Source organism: Eumetopias jubatus, unplaced genomic scaffold, assembly GCF_037043125.1.
Source record: "Eumetopias jubatus isolate StellerSeaLion01/CBP00866 unplaced genomic scaffold, mEumJub1_p1.0 scaffold_2, whole genome shotgun sequence".
NCBI lineage: Eukaryota > Metazoa > Chordata > Mammalia > Carnivora > Otariidae > Eumetopias > Eumetopias jubatus.
Window position 1 is genome coordinate 144,690,931 of NW_028274808.1, and position 17,505 is coordinate 144,708,435.

The following is a 17,505-nucleotide window of genomic DNA, read 5'->3' on the forward strand; positions in this document are numbered from 1 at the left end:
AAGCACTGAGATTCAGATAAATTAATGAGAAAGTGATAAATGTTTAGCAATAGGCCAAGGCAAAAGCTCAGGTCTCCTGACTCCTAGTATAGTCCCATATCAAAACAGGGTTTTCCACGTGTGTGAATGTAGTCAATTGAGCTTCTAGATACTCTAGACATTATCTTCCCATTGAGGTGTTACATCTCACAAAGTTATTTTGACCTTTGTCACTGGTCTGTGCTCTGAGTTAAGTACAGTTACTTTAATTAAAATGCTGACTGATATTATCTTCAAGAAATTAGGAAGTATGAAGATAGCAGGAGGGGAAGAACGAAGGGGGGGAAATTGGAGGGGGAGGCGAACCATGAGAGATGATGGACTCTGAGAAACCAACTGAGGGTCCTAGAGGGGAGAGGGGTGGGAAGATATGTTAGCCTGGTGATGGGTATTAAAGAGGGCACGTTCTGCGTGGAACACTGGGTATTATACGCAAACAATGAATTATGGATCACTACATCAAAAACTAATGATGTAATGTATGGTGATTAACATAACAATAAAAAAATTTAAAGAAAAGAAATTAGGAAGTATGCTCAATGAAAAAATTAAAAAAGGAAAATTTAAATCTGTTCATGATTTGTGCCAGAGACAGAGATGCTCACCAAAGCAGATGCTCACCATCTGCTCCCTAACATTTAGCAGTCCTCTGCATGAGGCAGGCCATGTGACCAGTTCTGGCCAATTGACTGTCGGCAAAGGTGGCATGTATTGGTTTCATGCAGAAGTATAGAGAAACTGGAGTCTGACTCACCAAATACTTTTCCTCTGCTGTAGGGACCATGGCATTTGCACATTCCAGATGGTGAAGCTACAAAACAGTAAAATTTCCTTTAGCCTGGAGTTTTGAGTGACTCTTTGGAGAAGAGTCTCTACGAGCCCACAATAGGCATATAGCATGAATTATAAATACATTTGTTTTTTTCCATAAGCCACTGGGATTTGGAAGTTACTATAGCATAATTCAGCCTATGCTGCATTCTCATTAGTTATGGGATGCAGTCCTGAATTACTGATGAAGCAGTGAATGATTCTGAACATACCTGCCAGTCTCCATTTTCATCACCGCTCAGTCACTCTGATTTTTATCTGTCGAATATTCTTTCCTTCTTAGGCTGCTGCATATCCTGGCAGCTTTGAGGGTAACTGAGTGTCATCTTTTGTATACTCTTAGTCACTGTGATTATGCTAATGGATTGGGGTAATTATAGCATGTCAGCATATATTGAGTGAAATTTTTATCAAATTGTGTATTTTTCTTGGCTGTTATAGAAGTGGCCTTGTGAGGCCATGAACTGACATAAATAGTTCATTGGGAAGGATGGGAAACACAGTATAACACGCATTTTTAATGAATAAAGCCAATCTGAGATAGTTCAAAAAATCAACATCAAGAAAAAGAATGTATTGGAAAATATTTTGCTATTTCATAGAACCCAAGAATATCTGCATGTATGGCCTACTGGAGCAGGAATTGAGAAGATAAATCTCTAATCCAGGCAACACTCTTTCTCTTCAGTCTCTGGTCTCTGATCTGCTCATCATTCCGCTTTATTCTTTTCTATTAACTGGAATTATCTGCTTCTTTGTGTGCATGGCGGGAGATGGCTACCCCCAGTTCTCAAGTTGGCATTATCTTGGTTCTAGTCATGTGGCAGAAGTTAATTAGCTGTGTCTGAGCCTTTACTGCAAATTCCTAAGAAAAGTATGATTGGCTACCATAGGGTCAGAAGTGTGTGTGTGTGTGTGTGTGTGTGTGTGTGTGTGTGTGTATTGGAAAGGTGGTGTGGTGTAATAAGCGGTTCTTAAAGAAGTCAAATCACTGTGAAGTGAGCAGAGACCCTGAAGTTATTTCCATCCATTTGAGATATGGGAAGCAGTCTCAAGAGCAAATCAAGGAGTTGGTAGACAAAATTCACCAAAAGCTTATCTAGAAAAAAATGAAAAATCTTAAAACTAGCAACAGTTTATTTAAGAATGAAGGGAATTGAATTATCGATCATTAACTACAGGAGCAGAGGATGAGATATGTAGTAAATTTTGCTTAATTTATAGAGACTTGTCTCGATTGGCGAAATGCTTATTAATTTAATGAGCTAGAAGAAGCAAAATGCTTGTCATGGAGAAAGCATTCCTTAGTTTTACTTCTCCTCTCACACTCCTCTAACTTGGCTTGTCTTAAGGGAGATGCATAAATGCTGCAAGGGTTATTGGTTATGTGGATAGTAAAAACAACCTCCCCGCCCCCCCAAAAAAAACAAAGGAGAGAATTAAAAGGCTTCAGAGTCTCCAAGAAAGGAATTGTGAAGGTGAGCCTGATATTTTAGCCAGGGGTCTCCAAAATGGATGCAGACCCTGAAGAAGGATGAAATGCTGGGACACCAAAAGAAAATATTTATTTTCTATTTATACTTATTCTTTACCTAAAAATTAAGAAAGAAATGAAGCTTTGCTGATATATAAATCAAAGCTGGTAGCCTAACTTGGATTGCATGTTGGACTTGAGGTACCATGTCTGATACATGAGGTAGAAAGCGCTGTGCATCATGGTTAGGATCACAGACTCTGCAACCCTATGTCTGGGTTTTAGTCCCATCTCTTATAGCAACTACTTATGGGACCTTATGTGAATTCTGTAACTCCCTGTGCTTCTTTTGTCTCACCTATAAAAGAGGAATAAAAACAGTAGTATTTGTTTCATAGAATTGTTCTGAAGGTAAATGAGCTGATGCATGTAAAGTACTTGGAAGAATTGCTGATACACAGAAGCATGATGTGAGTGTTAGAAATAACTTTGATCCTGAGAAAAGAAGGAGTGTACCGCAGTATGGAGGAGCTGACGGTGGTACCTCCCCTCATTTGTTCAATTTCAGCATTATGTAACATCCTGCCATTCAGGTGCACTTTATTAAATACCACAGATTACATCATTTAGTTCCAATGAGGGCAGAAAGGCTTTTTAGTACTGTTAATATATAGAAATAAGCAACAAATCATTTTTTTTCATGTAAACTTAGGATAAGAACTCTTGATTTTGGCTCTCAGTGATTCTTTATAAATTCCTTTCTCAAAATGATAGTTTATAGGCTACCATTTGTCATTCATATTCTCTTTATTTGGGATATATTTTAAGGCATTTCACCTAATGCAAGGAAAGAGATTGGAAAAGAATGCAATCACCTTTATCTATGAATCAGACTGATTGTGTCAGGCATCAGGACTATGATGGAATTTTTCATTTGGGGACAAATTAAAGAACAGACATCATCTTTGCCTTGAAAAATGAAAACAGACCTCAGGGATAGAATGTGTGCATGTAATTGTAATGATTAGGAGGACCAGAATGGGTTGGATTGTTCAGAGTTTGTTCTGCTTGGTTCGGAATAGGAGCAGGTAATTCCCAGTCACGTAAGGGAAGCCTGTGCTTGCTAAACCCCTGGGTGCCTGTGCCATTGTGGCATAGACAGGTAGGCGAGGAAACATTTCATGTTTTGTAGAAAAGATAAAAACTCAGCAGAACTCAGGATGCCTGGGTGGCTCCGTGGGTTAAGCGTCTGCCTTCGGCTCAGCTCATGATCCCCCGGGGTCCTGGGATGGAGCCCCTCATCAGGCTCCTTCCTCGGTGGGGAGCCTGTTTCTCCCTCTCCCTCTGCCTTCCACTCCCCCTGCTTGTGCTCTCTCTGACATAAATAAATTAAATCTTAAAAAAAAAAAAAAAAAACAACTCAGCAGACCTGATATTGAGAAGTCTGGAAAATAGTAGAAAGTATTTTTACATGGTTTCTGAAGATTAAGGATCAGGGAGACCTTTCTGGGTTACTGTCCCTGTGTGGCCCTGCCATTTTCCTCCATGAGCAGAAAAACCAGAATTTGGTTCTTGGGAAGAAGAGCCAAATCAAAGGATGTGCTCAAATGTTATGATGGTCAATTCTGTGTGTCAACTCGATGGAGCCCCTGGGTGCCCAAATATTTGGTCCAACATTATTCTGGGTGTGTCTAGGAGGGTGTGTTCTAATGAGATGAGCCCCTGAACTGGTAGACTGAGTAAAGCCGATTGCCTTCCCTTGTGTGGGTGGCCCTCATCCCATCTGAAGTCCTGAAGAGAACAAAGAGATTGATTTTCCCAAGAACAACATGGAGCTCCTCCTCCCTGACTGTGGAGCTGGAACATTAGTCTTTTTTCCTACCTTTGAACTTAAATTGAAACATCAGTTCTTCTTGGGTCTCAAGTCTGCCAGCTTTCAGACTAGAAGTAACACCTTCAGCTCTCTTGGGTCTGTAACTGACTGCAGGTCCTGGGACTTCTTAGCCTCCTTATGTGAGTCACTTCCTTATAATAAGTGTCTTCATATAATAAAACATACATATGTAATATGTTACATAAGTAATATATATATATATATAGAATATATATATTCTATCAGTTTTGTTTCTCTTAAAAACCCTGACTAACACAAGTGTCAATAGTACTAAGAATGATGATTTTCATTCTAATACATTCTGATAGGATTAGAATGAAGAAAAATGGCTTACATACTGGCTTAGGCAAGATCCACTTAAGAAATTTAATTTAGTGTAGAGATCTGAAAAACAAAAATCAAACAAACAAAAATAATTCTGAATCAAGAATACAAGACATTCCAGAATACTGCTTTTCATGCTAAATAACACATCTTGGTGTTAAAAACAGCATATGACTACTTAAATCATTTTATAGTATATTGATAAATAGAGAAAAGGAATGTGAGTCAAGCTTAAATGAAATCTATATGTGTATAAAAAAGTGAATAACTTGATCTTTTTTTTAAGATTTTATTTATTTATTTAACAGAGAGAGACACAGTGAGAGAGGGAACACAAGCAGGGGGAGTGGGAGAGGGAGAAGCAGCCTTCCCGGGGAGCAGGGAGCCCAATGCGTGGCTCATTCCCAGGATCCTGGGATCATGACCCGAGCCGAAGGCAGACGCTTAACAACTGAGCCACCCAGATGCCCCAGAATAACTTGATCTTTTACTAAGACAGGCTACTCTTCAGAATCACACCTTATATTTTTTGTGCATTTTATGGAGTTGAATGTTAAGAATAGTATTATTATTTTTTATTTGACTTTGTCTTTTAACAATATGGATTTCACCGTTCACTTAACAATATGGCACTGTGATTTGGCAGTGCAGGAGATAAACACTTGTACTGTGGCTTTTATTATTCCCTAGACAGCCATAAAACCAAATAAAGCAAAGATAAGACCCTGTGCTTTGAATTTTACCTCTTTTCCTATGTGTAAAATGGTCTGGGTTTAGTGAAAAAATGTTCCCCTGAAACCTCAGAAAATGTTTGCTTGGACTGAGCCTCAAGAAAATTTAGAGTTAGAGAAGGAAAAAGATGCATTTTAATAATTTAAGTGAAAAAAAAAAGTCTAAATCCAATAAGCTCTCAAATGGGGCATATTGCATGTTTTCTATGACTTCTGTTATCTTGGCCTTTGAAATAATTTGGGTAGGAGCCTTGATAAGTAGCCAGACAATGGTGTTAGCGAAATTGATCATGTGGGCACTAACCCCAACTCTAGCTTTACCAGTCGTACTTGCCCGGGCTTTTCCACCAACTCAGGTATGCTTGTAATAGCTGGAGATTCTGGGATCGATTTCCGACGCTTCACGTAGCCAAAAGCCAAATAGTGTTCGTATTTCATTCCCAGCTTCACCACAAGTCCAAGCTTTTGCCAAATATCCCAGTACCCGAATCCAGAATGTATTCCTTACAGACTTTCTTTCTCATAAGGCTAAGTTATTTATGTGACTATCTTGGGGTTGGATAACATGACTTTTAATTTAACCAAAAAGCAATGGCAATGCAACTCAATGCTACTTGTGAGTCCGTGTCTATATGAGAACAGGGGTCTCTGGAGGAAGAATTAGACATGCATGTGTAGGAATAGGCTGCCTGACCATAACATAGTTATTCCTAACAATCAAGTCAGACTTCTTGGCAAACGAGCTCTGGGTAATATGTAGCTTACAATGTCTTTTTACTTACAGATTGGCAGGGCCCAGCTGATCTGCCTGCTGATACATTACATTCCTCTTGAATAATAAGGAAAATCAATCCAGGAAAATAGAGTGTGGAGGAGATTGTTGCTATTTTCCCCAAATAGGCAACTACAAAGTATCAGCGCCAATGGGAATGCTCTGCTCTGAGAGCCACTTTGGTTTCTTGGTGGGGCCTAAGAGACAAAGGTCGGGTAGGATATTTAATGCCAGAGACTGAAGTTGAATAGAGTTACTGGATGGACCTCATGGGAAAGGAGGAGCCAGGGCTTGCAATTTCATTTGTTACAGAATCTCTGCCTTATTTTTAAAGATATCATGATGATTATATGGAGCAAGAAAGAATTAAAATCATGGGTAAAAGAGCAAATTGATCAAGTAATTTTCCTAAGCTTCTTTCTCCTTTACAAAGCTCTTCTCTCCTTTCCTGTTACCCCGAGGCATTACCCTTCATCATAATTACTCTTCCTGTGTCATTTTTCCCGAGGCTCTTCCAGATTCCAATGATAAAACTGAAAATTCTATTTTGGTGACAGTGTCAGTGATCGATTATCATTCAATGTGTTGTTCCTCCTAGATAAGACTTGTAATTTAAATAATAGTTTTCTTCATCTCTATCCATGATAAGCACTTTGGGCTCGTTTTTAGTGTTATTCTAAATACCACACCTTGACCCTGGAAAGCAGATAGATTAAAATATTCTTCTGGGTCTTAGAATGAATTCAACACATGTTTCATAAAAACTACCATTTCCCAGAGACTGTTCTAGTCACATGAAAACAAAGATGAATAAAATACAACCCCTTGCCCTCAGTGAGCCACCAAAGATTTTACTAGAAAGGAAGTGTCATATCTTCTGTGCATGGTCTGAGTCCCCAAGTTGGAAGGAAGTCATAAGCTGTGAGGAGACGAAGCACCTAAGCCAGAGGTAAGAGTTGTGAGGTCCGATGGGCTATGCTTATCACTCCTGCTTACCACTGCACCCCCTCCACGGCATCCTCCACACCGCGCTGGGAGGTCCTTGCTCAGGAAACAGGTTACTCATGTTCGCACTTTCGGGACTTGCCGTCAGAGTGCCAATCTGATAGTTCAAACCTTGGATCTACAGCTTACCAGCTATGACCTTGAACACATTTATTTATCTCCGCAAGCTTCAATTTCCTCATCTGTGAAAATGAGGAAATGAAAATCTCTAAATGGCTTATTTTGGGGGAGGATTTAATGGGATAATTCATGCAAAGCACTTAGTGCAGTTCCTGGCACATAGGAAGCTCTCAAAGAATGTTGGCAAATGTAACATAAATAAAAATCGATGTACCACGTGGCTCAAACTTTACATGGAATTAAATAAAAGGAAATAGAAATCCAACTCCAGAAGCCTTGATGAATAATGTAGGCATTTGGGGTCATTTTCTGAGAGAAGCAGGCCCAGAGATCTTAGAAGGTCTAACGCATAAAGACGCTTCTAAGAAATACTCTAGAATATTCCAGTCATTTGTTCCATTGTCTCTCCAAATTCCATGCCATTCATGACAGCTGCTAAGAGCCTCTCTCACTCTCAGCTAAATTTGTCTTCCCATTAATTTCCCCCTGCCTCCTTCCCTGAAGAACCAAGTCCCACAGATCATGTGATCATGCTCATGCTCACACTTCCCATGCTCAGGCACTGCCCCCACCCCTGAAGTGTGACCATCCCTAAGAGGTGCAGCCCCTGGGAAACTTAGGTTTTTCTCTCGTTCAGATTTATTTTCTCATAAGTGTTATGTCTCTTGAAATTGTGATGAATCAAATGTTATATATTACTGCATAGTACTAATAACATTATTATGAAATGAATAATCAATGCATGACTCTGCCATTGTAGCATGAAAGGAGCCTCAGACAATATGTGAATGAATGGGTTATGGCTGTGTCCAAAACAGCAGGTGGATTATAATTTGCTGATCCCTGATGTAGCCACGGTGGGGAATTTGGCTCTGAAGACAGAAGATGCTAGTAGAGGTTTCAGGGCAGATGGGTGACATGATCTTACATTTGAAAAGGATCCTTCTGTATCTGTGCTGAGGAGTGGCTGTGGGGAAACAAAGGTAGGAAGGTGGAGAACAAGTAGGGGGATTATTACAACAGAGAATGATAGCATGAAAGTGAGAAACAGTGGAATTCTGGAGATATTTTGAAGATAAACATTTGTTTATGGATGTGTTTATGGATTGCATGTGGGACTAGAAGTAGTAAAAGTCTGGGAGTGGGATGGCCAGTTAGAAAAGCAGTTAGGTAATCCAGAGGAGGGGTGATGCAGGCCGGAACTAAGGTGTGGTTTATGGGTTTTATGCAAAAAGCTGGCTACGTTTAGTTGTAATAGGGTGTGGATACGGCGGGGAGGTATTTCCTGATACTCTTTGCGTGGTAAGACTAGTCATCTGTCTCATTTCATACCTAAGCTTTCTTCTGGGCTCCAAAGCACCTTGAAGAAAGTAAAGAGGGAATGTGAGGGGTTCTTAATAACATCCCTCCTAGTTCTGCACCTGCAAATTCTAGTCAGAGTGGAGAAAATCTTCTTAGCCTGTAGGGGGTGACGGTCGCCTGCTTAATAAAAAGGGAGTCAGTTAATGTTGACTTGGTTTCTTGTCTTTATTCCACAGTTTAGTATATGGAGGTCTGAACCTTAGTCACATTCCTAAGACATTATTTAAATATTTTATCAAATTTATGATCCTTTGCTTACATGAGGCACCTTTATTTTTTACCCACTATAAAAGAAAAAAAAACACTGGTAATTGAAACACAATGCTTCCTATCACCTCAGTTGTGAGACACATCCTGGTATTAGGCTGTCAAAATGTTAAAAATATGAATCTTAAAGATCAATGAAATATAGCATGCTATAAAAAACAACTGTGTAAGCTGAAAGACGAATAAAAATAAGGGACTTCTGTACTGGATGCCTATATTACATCAGAGCACTGTTTGGAAACTCCAGTATTCAGCATCTATGAATTTTCAAAATAACTGGAATAACTTATAAAGCCTACTTAAATTATATTTTAGTGAATATCTTTTTGAAAAAAAAAGATTTTATTTATTCATTTGAGAGAGAGAGCACATGAGGTGGAGGGGCAGAGAGAGACACAGACTCCCCGCTGAGCAGGGACCCCGATGCGGGTCTCCATCCCAGGACACCAAGATCATGACCTGAGCCGAAGGCAGACGCTTAACGGACTGAGCCACCCAGGTGTCCCTATTTTAGTGAATATCTTGTTAAAATGTAGATGTATTTTAACTAACCCCACCATTATATCTTAAGAAGAGCATACTGAGTAATATTCCATCTTTTTATCAGTGGCTTAAAGTCATGATTATACATAACTTTGGTTTCCAAGATCCCACTCTCTTTGTTTCACTCCAGGTTTAGTGGCTTCTCTGTCTCCTCTGAGGGTTCCTTCTTATTTCCCCAAGTCCTAAACTTTCAAATGCCCCAGGCTCAGTCCTTCTGTGTCCTCTTTTGGTGAAGCTTCCTAACCTCGTGGGTTTTAAGCGCTTTAAACACCACCAGCCAGAACCTCCCTCCGAACTTCTCTCTTATGTTCAGTTACACGGTTGTCTGTTTCACTCGATGCCTAATGAACATCTTATACCTGACCTCTCCAAACGAGCCCCTCTCTTTTCCTTCTAGAAGCTCTTCTTCCTACTGTCATTTTTATTTCAGCAAATGACATTTCCACTCTTCCAGTTGCTCAGGTCAAAACATTTGGAGTCATCTTTGGCACACCTCTGTGTCTCTCACCCCACATATCTGAGCCATCAGTAAATTCATTCTATCTTCAAAATATATTCAGAAGCCCACCCCTTCTCACCACCTCCACCAGTACCACCATTCTCTCTCAGTTGGAGTTCAATAGCCTCTCCCTGCCGCCACCCTTGCCTCCCTAGCACCGTTCTCTACATTCTCTAGGGTTCCTTCAAAAATGTCATCAGACTATGCCACCCTTCTGGTCAAAACCCTGCAATGGCTTTACAGTTGTTGCAGAGTAAAATCCAAAGTCCTTACTGTGATCTACAAAGTTCTGCGTGACCTTGGCCTCTGCCTCCTCTCTGACTTCATCTTCAGTCTCTCCTCCACTGGCTTGCTCTGTGTACTTCTAATACAGAGTTTCTCCATCTTGGCACTATTTGCATGTGCTTTGCTCTGGAGGGGTTGTCCTATACATTGTAATATGTTTGCAAGGTCCCGGCCTCTACTCAGTAGGTGACGGTACCATCCCTGCATTGTGACAATAAAAAATATCTGCAGATGTTGCCAAATGGTCTCCAAGGGTGGGGGGGGGAATGGATCCTGATGGAGAACCACTGCTCTAACACATCAGACACGTTTCTTCCTCAGGACCTTTGCATCGTCAGTTCTGTCCACCTTCTTCCAGACACCACACAGCTTGCTCCCCTACTTGGCCAGGTCTCTGTTTCAAGTATAATGTTAGCCATCCTACTCTCATTCCTTGTGTGTGTGTGTGTGTGTGTGTGTGTGTGTGTTTAAGAGAGAGAGAGAAAGCCCAAGCCCGTGGGGGGAGGGGCAGAGGGAGAGGGAGAGAGAGAATCTCAAGCAGGCTCCACACCCAGTGTGGAGGCCAATGTGGGGCTCGATCTCATCCTGAGATCATGACCTGAGCCGAAATCAAGAAGCAGGCGCTGAACGGATTGAGTCGCTCAGGCGCCCCTCACTAGCATTCCTTATCAAGCTGACATGCTTTTATTTCCTTTGTTCCATTTACTGTTGCCTTGTTTTAGCCACTTACTCTATCCAGGAGTTTCCTTTAATGTGGAGGGAGCACAATTAGGGTAAAACCCTTGTCGTCTTTGTTCACTCCACCCCAGGGAAGGTGGGATGGCTTAACTGATTGGCATATTTGGTAAGAACAAACTGGCTGTTTTTGGCTCATCTCACTTTTTTTTTTCTCTTGGTGTGTTTCTCTCCAAGAGCAGGTGAGGTAACCTGCTCCCTTTAGTGCTGTCTGTGATGGTGGTTAAGTTTGCCTCAATCTGAGGTTCGATGACTTTTTGGCCTGTTTAGCCAGACCCTCTTATTTAGCCTTTATCAGTAACAAAGGTGCTATTTCAGGCTCTGTCTGCTTTGTCATTATATATGTTAATTTGTTCAGAATTTGGGGGAAAGGAGTGATATTTACCGGACCCCTTGAGACCCTAATGTTTGATGCACTGAGAAATAAAGAAAGGACTGGAAACTGGGGGCAGCACAGTAATATGTGTGAACAATTGAGGTTTCTGGTGTGGTGAGAGTATGCAGCTTTTTTTTTTAAAGATTTATTTGTTTGAGAGAGAGCACGCATGCACACACACGAGTTGGGGGAGGGGCAGAGGGAGAGAATCCTCAAGCAGACTCCCTGCTGAGCACCGAGCCCCATGCAGGGTTCAATCCTCCCACCCCACCACCACCGATGAGATCATGACCTGAGCCAAAACCAAGAGTCAGACGCTTAACCAACGCTTAACAGACTGAGCCACCCAGGCACCCCAGAGAGCATGCAGCTTTTGACTGGGGATTTTATTGTATGGATAGGGTATAATGACTTTAGCTATTTGTAGAGGATTATACTTGGGCAGTTTTTAACTGCTGTGGCTGAGGCAAGAGGCTTTCAGCCTTAGGCCATGCAATATTTTACCTCGGGTGGATGATTCCCTTGTAGACAGGTATTTCCAGAGTCCATTCTCTTTCTACAGCATCAAGACTGTGGGTTGTAGGTCTCTGAAAAGAAGGGCTAAATAGGAGCTTCAGCAAGGGCACCGGGGTCTCGTTGGCCTTGGCACATGCTGACTGTGTTAGCCCTCACAGCAAAAGGGTAGGAGGTGCGGGCCCTCCTCAGGTGCGGGCAAGCTCAAGGACCGCAGTGGATCTGTGGGGCTCCGGAGTAGGCCACTGCCACTCAGCACACAGGTGCAGCTCTGCCTTGTGTAGCACTGGAGTGAGGATCCCACCGTATAAGTGCTGGAGCGAGGATCCCACAGTAGGCTGAAGTGGTTTTCCAAGTGGTTGTCCTTTATGACATTAAGGGAAGGGAGCACATTTATTACTTTTAAACACCAAAGCAACCAAGTCCCATGGGCACTACAGAGCATTACTGCGGGAGGCAAGGGAGGAGGGCTGGGTCTAGTTTTAATTCTTAGTGCCAGGCCTGGCAGGCAGTATGACATTCAAGGCCCCAAATTCCATTCAGGAAGGGATTGTGGAAGGTTAAGTTTGGATGTATGTGTTCTTTCCATACATAGGTCAAGAGTTCCCTCTCACTCCCTGGTCTCAAGTTGGTTCTTGATCGGTTAGTTTTGTCTGAGGGAGACATATTCTCCAGGAGGCAGCTTTTTCAGGTCTAACAATCCTTTGATGAGAAGTAGAGGAAACAGCTCTTGTGGCCTAGGACCAAAAAATATCTGCTTTTAAGGGCCTGTGAACATGACGATCCTGGGTTCTATCTAATGGGGTGCCATAATTGGGGGTTCAAAGGGAAATGGAAATTAGATATGTACAAAGGGAAAATAAGGGTCTTTGACAAAGAACTGGTGTCTGGTTCTCTCACTAGCATAAAATTCAGCCTTGTGAGAAGACAGTAACTTCTCAATGCCACATACCTCTCTCCTTCTCGTGCTAAATGTTTAATGCCAAAATTAACCAAACTTAAGTTCTCCTGACCCAACTTAAGTCTCCAGGTCTGGGGCTTTGGGTACCAGGTTTAGCTGACTAACATTCTGGCAAAACTAGCCTCATTTTTTAAAGATAACATTGAGTCTTTGCAACACTAAATATTTAGTTTCAGAAACATAATTTTTCTTAAGATAACAGTTTTGGGGGTGGGGGTGGGGGTTTGTTTATTTTCTAATTTAGTGGGTGCTGGCTGGTGCCGTGATCTACTTATGTGTCCAATTAACTTTTTGGACTCTATAATAAGGGAAGTACATCAAAGACTTGGCATTGCACTGAGCAGCCCTGAGGCAACCACTCTCTTCCCGTAAGAGACAGCACACACTGCGGCTGATTAAAGGACCCCCAACTTCACCCAGGCAACAAGAACCCCTTCAAAGCAGAGTGAGACACTTTGGAGGAAAAATTTGGATCTGAATTTTGTTGACCTTTAACTTACATGGGTGAGAGTCTTTGGTTCCATTGAATTTTAGTACTTTTGGACACTAAGTCACAGAGATCTAATCTCTGAACTTTGCATTTTTCTCTGAAATTATACAACAGAAAGGAGTTTATATCTAATTGTGGGGCATCTCCGTGTTGGCATATTATTATAGAGTGCTTTAAATTGTTTATTTTTACTAAAAAATCTCGATATGCTTTCTTGGATAATGTGGCTTATCACAGTTGGGTATGAGAAATCAAATAGGGAGTTGCCAGCCTTAGTACAGAGTGACTTGGAGTTGGTTTAATTATATTGTTGTAACCCGTTTTAGTGTTTTCTGGGAGAAAATTCTAAACCTCCCAAAAATATCCTCAAAAAAGTGGCTGGTATTGGAGGTGTGGCCTCAAGAGGCCAACAGCAGGTCTGTTCTAGTAAATTTCTTACCCTGACTCTGAGAAAGATAGCAAAACCCATGGTTGACCACAAACTTACTGGTTAAGCCTAAGATTAAAAGATCAAAACGTGAGCAACTGTTGGAGAGAAAAAGGTAGCGATGCTTTTTCTTTAATGCTGATGTCACCTTCCATGTTGAGGGAGTTAAATTAGTGTAATACTAACAGTGTCTCTCCAGTCCTCTGCTCAGGGCACAGCTAAGGAGGAAGAAATGACTTACCTAATTGGAACATTTGGAAAGAATAAATTGTGCATGTGTGGGGTTCAGCTCCTACACTTCTCTCTTGGGAGACAGATTCCTACTCAGCAGTCAGCTTTGTCCTGGCTCTACATGCCCTAAGTCTTAGCCTAAGCACTTCCCCCACAAAACGATGCCTTCCCTTGTCTAGGCTTGCCTGTGACTGGGTGGGGAAAGCCTGTCCAATTTGGGGGCTTAGAATTACTGGCTTACTTACTTGTCAGCCACATCCCGCAACTTAGTCTTTATCCATAATAAAGGTGATACTTGACCTATTCTCAATCTCTCATTTTTGTCTTATTTTTCCATTTCCTCAGAACCACAGTGAAGGGAAATACTCACACTTGAAAATATCCCTATTTAGCACTTTCTGACCTATTCTTTCTTTATGTAATGTCTCTCTTTGGTAGAAGACGAGTTCCAAGGTAGGAATGTGTTTTCTTCTCTGTTGTATCCACAGTGTCCCTGACTAACACAAGGCAGGCTCTCAATAAATATTTGTTAAATGAGGACCTCAATTATGATGCCTTATGAACTAGGTGATGACCTTAGGGATGATTGAGTTTTTTCTGCCTTAAATATCTCCATGTAAATTATGGATTGTTAATTTCCTATCTCTGTTCTTTCTTATGAGTACTATAGAGGGGCATTCTTTTACTCGCTCCCCACATCTTACTTTCTAATCTTCTGTATACTCAGGGTAAACAATTTTAAAAGAAGAGCCCAATGGGGCACCTGGGTGGCTCAGTCGGCTGGGCTGAGCTTTTTCTTTAATGCTGATGTCACCTTCAGCTCAGGTCATGACTTTGGGGTCCTGGGATTGAGCCCTGCATCAAGCTCTCCACTCAACGGTGGGTCTGCTTCTCCCTCTCCTTCTGTGATCTCTCTCACTTTTGCTCTCTCTCAAATAAATAAATAAAATCTTTAAAAAAAATAAAGTAAAATAAGAGCCTAAGAATCTTTCTTAGTAAAGTACATGTACCTTGTATATTTACTGAGGCTGTTCTGTAGTATTTCTCTTTCTGGTGTTTTGTTGAGTTTCAATGATTTCAGTTTGTTGGATAAATGACATCTGGATAAGTGAGATGTTCCGTTTCATTATGGTGAAATGGAGAATGGCGCATACATGATCTGAAGTTAACAAGAAGGAGATTGTTTTATCCCCATCAAGGCCAGCAAGCAGTTATATTATCACATTTACATGGTTGGCTTCCGTTCCCATTGGGCTTTGTCTTTCAAATGTCCTCTTAAAACTCTCTTTGTCAGACTCATTTCCTCTTTTGTTTTCTGGATTTAGGCATATATAGTATTTCCCCCTTATCCACAGGGGATACGTTCCAAGACCTCCAGTGGATGCCTGAACCCATGGAGAGTACTGAACCCTATATATACTGTTTTTTCCTATACATACATACCTATGATAAAGTTTAATTTATAAAATAGGCACAGTAGGAGATTAACAACAATAACTAATAAAATGGAATAATTATAACAATACACTGTAATAAAAGTTATGTGAATGTGGTCTCTCTCTCTCAAGCTACCTTGTTGTATCGTATTCACCCTTTTTCTTGTGATGATGTGAAATGATAAAATGCCTACGTGATCAAATAGCATGGGGTAAATGACATAAGTATTGTGATGTGACGTTAAGCTACCGTTGACCTTCCTGCTATTTGTCAGAGGAAGGATCATTTGCTTCTGAACTGTGGTTTCAGCTTTGTTGTCCAAGTTTCCAGTTATCTGTTTAGTTATCACAGTTCAGAAGCAGATGATCCTACTTCTGATTTATCGTGAGAAGGTTAACGGTAGGCTAACATTTTGTCACAATAACTATGTCATTTGCCTCATGTTATCTGGTCACGTATGCATTTTATCATCTCACATCATCACAAGAAGAAGGGTGAGTACAGCAGAATAAGATGTTGAGAGAGACCACATTCGCCTAACTTTTATTACAGTATATTGTTCTTGTTGTACTATTAGTTGTTCTTAATCTCTTGCTGTGTTTAATTTAGAAATTAAACTTTATCATAGGTATGTATGTAAAGAAAAAAACCAGTATTTATAGGGTTTGATACTCTCCATGATCTCATGTACCCACTGGGGGTCTTGGAACGTGTCCCCCTGGTTAGGGGGACTATCGTATAAATTTGGGCATGCTCATGAGTATTTTCAGGTACTTTCAAATCTTCACTTTTCCTTTCTTCCTATGGCCAACTCTTAGTAATGTTAGGGTTTTGAATTAGGAATTATTTTGAGGCAAAACCATAAGCTTAAACTTACTAGAGTGTGTGTGTGTGTGTGTGTGTGTGTGTGTGTGTGTCTAGGGGTTTCCAATTCAAGTTCAGTTAAGAAAAAATTTACATTGCCTTTTTGCTGTCTTTGTTATTGTCCCTGAAGCTTAAAATTCCATTTGGACCATCAGGAAAGGGGTAGCTCTGTTAGAATCTGGTATTCCCACATTTCAGTGGGGTCATGATGCCAACTTAATATCATCAAAACTCCACAGCAAACTAAATTAGACTGTTGTTGTTGTGGTTATTAAAAACAACAGAAACAAATCTGTGGTAGGCAGCTTTAAGATAGCCCCAACTGACTCCCACCTCCCAACATTCACACCTTGTGTGGTCCCTTCCTCTTGAGTGAAGGCTAAACAGTGACTTGCTTCTAATGAATGGAATGACAAAAGTAATGTGGATCACTTCTGAGATTAGGTCATAAAGGACTCTGACTTCCATCTGGCACTCTCCCACTCTCTCACTCACTCACTCTGATGAAGCCAGTTGCCATGCTAAGAGCTGTCCTAAAGAGAGGCTCACATGGCAAGGAACCACAGCAGCCTCTGGCTGAGAGCCAGTGAAGAACAGAGGCCCTTAGTCCAGGAGCCTCCAAGGAACTAAATCCTGCCAACAACCACTAAATGAGCATGAAAGTGGATTCTGCCCCAGTTGATTCTTCGAGATGACATTAGCATTGCTGACACTTCGATTGCAGCCTCTGGAGATGCCCTCAGCTGGAGGACCCAGCTAAGCCATGCTTGGACTCCAGACCCATAGAAACTTTGAGCTAATATATGGTGCTCAAACCACCAAGTTTGGGGGAAATTTATCACTCAGCAATAGATAGCTAATATACATCCTAAATCTATCATGAAAAATTCTGTATTAGATTACATCTCTTTCAACTTTAGTTAAAAGCGAAGACTAAGAAGTCACTTGGCTTGTAAATTTGTTATCCAGTCATTAGAATCATTTACTTTCTCAGTTCCTGGGAATTCTACTCCAAAAGGCTCTGCCAAGACTTACCAAATAATTATCAGTAGTATATGCTGCTTTTTAAGTTAGAGGCTTCTTGTTTAATCCAATATACTAAAAAGGTGGGAAATTTAGAATGTTAATTTTATGCCTCTTTGCCAAAATAACATTTTTTAAAATTGAAGTATAGTTGACATGCAATATTATATTAGGTTTAAGTGTACAACATAGTGATTTGACAATTACATATACTACAAAATGCTCATCACGCTGTGTGTACTCACCATCTATCACCATACAAAGTTATTACAGTTTATTGAGTATATTCCCTGTGCTGTACT